The sequence below is a fragment of the Palaemon carinicauda genome, chromosome 13, assembly GCF_036898095.1.
Source record: "Palaemon carinicauda isolate YSFRI2023 chromosome 13, ASM3689809v2, whole genome shotgun sequence".
Lineage (NCBI taxonomy): Eukaryota > Metazoa > Arthropoda > Malacostraca > Decapoda > Palaemonidae > Palaemon > Palaemon carinicauda.
Genome location: NC_090737.1, coordinates 101,525,695 through 101,527,886, shown reverse-complemented (window position 1 = coordinate 101,527,886; position 2,192 = coordinate 101,525,695). Strand labels below are relative to the sequence as shown.

General features: G+C 36.5%; 1 pseudogene; it reads left to right on the top strand.

Moving 5' to 3' along the window:
• The first annotated feature begins 263 nt into the window (after positions 1–263).
• LOC137651740 (uncharacterized) overlaps positions 264–2,192 on the top strand; it is a 12,967-nt pseudogene continuing 11,038 nt past the window's right edge.

Below are 2,192 nucleotides of genomic sequence, written 5' to 3'. Positions count from 1 at the left end.
TGTAGCCTCTTGTCTGTGGGCCTTTGGTGTGAGATGCAATGGCAGTTAAGGCCAAGTCCTAGAATTTCGTCCTGCCCGGGAGTAGGTGTGTAGGAAGATATGCTAATATTTTCCTGTTTCTGCTCGGGGATATGGAGCTTACCCCCCTTGATATTTACGAGTTTCAGGTGAATAGTTCACATCCTCTTGGTCCAGTCTCAATCATTCATGGTGTGGAGAGCCTAGCGGATGTTCTCTAGATAAGTCAAGCTGCTATAGGCCAGATGGACGGCCTCATCTTGTTGGTCATCTTCGTTGTGGTCACTACCAGTATCATTGCTCTGGTTGTCGTCGTCCTCGAGGGTTAGTGTCCACATCTACGCTGCTAGGGTCTTGTCTGCTGTTTAGCCATTCCTCTTCCACGTGGTTCTGGCACTCAAAAAAAAATTCTTCCTCAACCATTTTCTTGTTGTTAGGTTGTCTCTGGAGGAGGGTCAGTTTGTAGGCATTGGTTCTCGGATCATCTCGGTCTGAGGGGTCGTGCACCTTGACCTATGTAGATTTGGTAGAAGACCCTCTTTAAAGCAAGTTTGATTGAAAAAATAGCTGCTACAGTAGTATTAATTTCGCATTCTATTTTCTCAATAGCTCGAATAATATTTTCTGTATTACTGCGGTCCACCAGGATTTGAGCAAATATTATTCTTCATGGTTGAGAAGTCAAAATCAGGAAGTCCAAGTTGAGTATTTAATGCAAAGTTGACAATTTAGGTAAAGAAAAACAGCTAACAGCTACGCGTTTCGGAAGGACCATCTACCTTCCTAAGGCTGTAGTGAAATGGGGAAACGATGCTGGCAACGTCCTTCTAAACGGCAATGCTGATATTCAAATTCTAATCATTTAAACTAACGGAAAATATAAGTAGAAACTTATATGGCAGGACATAAGTTACGGAACCAAGAGTTCATTGATGCAAATGTTACACTTTTTTTAGATTTTCTGAAATTAAGTTATCAAGTCCCCTAGTAAGGCAAGCATGGTATTCTATTCGCAATCTACTAAAATAGACAAATATTTCACCATGTAAATTTTTTATCATCTTTTTCCCCTGTTGTTTAGAAATGAACGTAACGAGTAAACAATAGGTATATTGACATTGAATTTAAGTACAGCAATAACATCACACGAGAATCAAGACAAAATAAAGAGGACAACAACACAAAAGGTAAGGGGGGTTTGTGTAAAAAAAAATTATGTTAGGGAAACTGGCAGAGAATTACAAATGCTTTTTCTGTACAGGAACACAGATGAGCTTGCTCTTATAACAATAAATATAAATAAAATTTATTTCAATACCAAAATAATCTGTAGTCTTTGATATCAACCATGGAAGGGGCCGTGATTCATGCAATTGACATCTTTGTGAATAATAAATCATTCAATCAGGAAGACGAAATAATTAATGGTATGACTTTAGGTATATTTCTTAAAACCCATCAAAACCCATCAAGCTGTGTATACTTTTATGGATCTCTTTCTTTCTCATCCGCAGGTTCATGGCGCAGTTGTAATTAGCAACAGCTCCTATGTAGTCATCAATGGAGACCACAATTGCAAGGAATCAGCAATCAGATACCTGGCGACTATCACAGCTATTTTAACTGCATTTTTTTCTTCGTTAACAAGTACCTTATCTTAATCTGTCATTTGTAGCTTTAAATCCTACTTTTTTTTTTTCGTTTTGTAATTTTGATTTCGTTAATGGCCTATTTTTTTTTTTTTTTTTTTTACCTTTTAATACAAGTAAATACTATTCAGCCTAAGAGCCATTTGAGAAAAAGTGCAAAAGTTCTGTCTTTTAATAAACAACGATATCTGTCTGTGGGCTTTTAATAACTAATTAAATAATGATGATGCTGATTAATTGAAAAAGGAATAGTTACATAGTTTCCGTCTTTTGGTATGTTCAGTTTTGTGTCACACTGTCATTTGCGTTAGAAAAGTTCCATCTTGAAAGAATATGTCAGATCACATGTAGAATAATTTACCCAATTTTACCTACATGAAAAATCTAAATATAACAAACACGCATATAAGCATTATCATGAGGTACTTTGGAATTGCCAAGATTTCATCAAACTAGTGTACCCGAGTCGTCAAAAATTACGTATGAATATTTAGAGAGCTATATACACATGCTCATGCACATGCA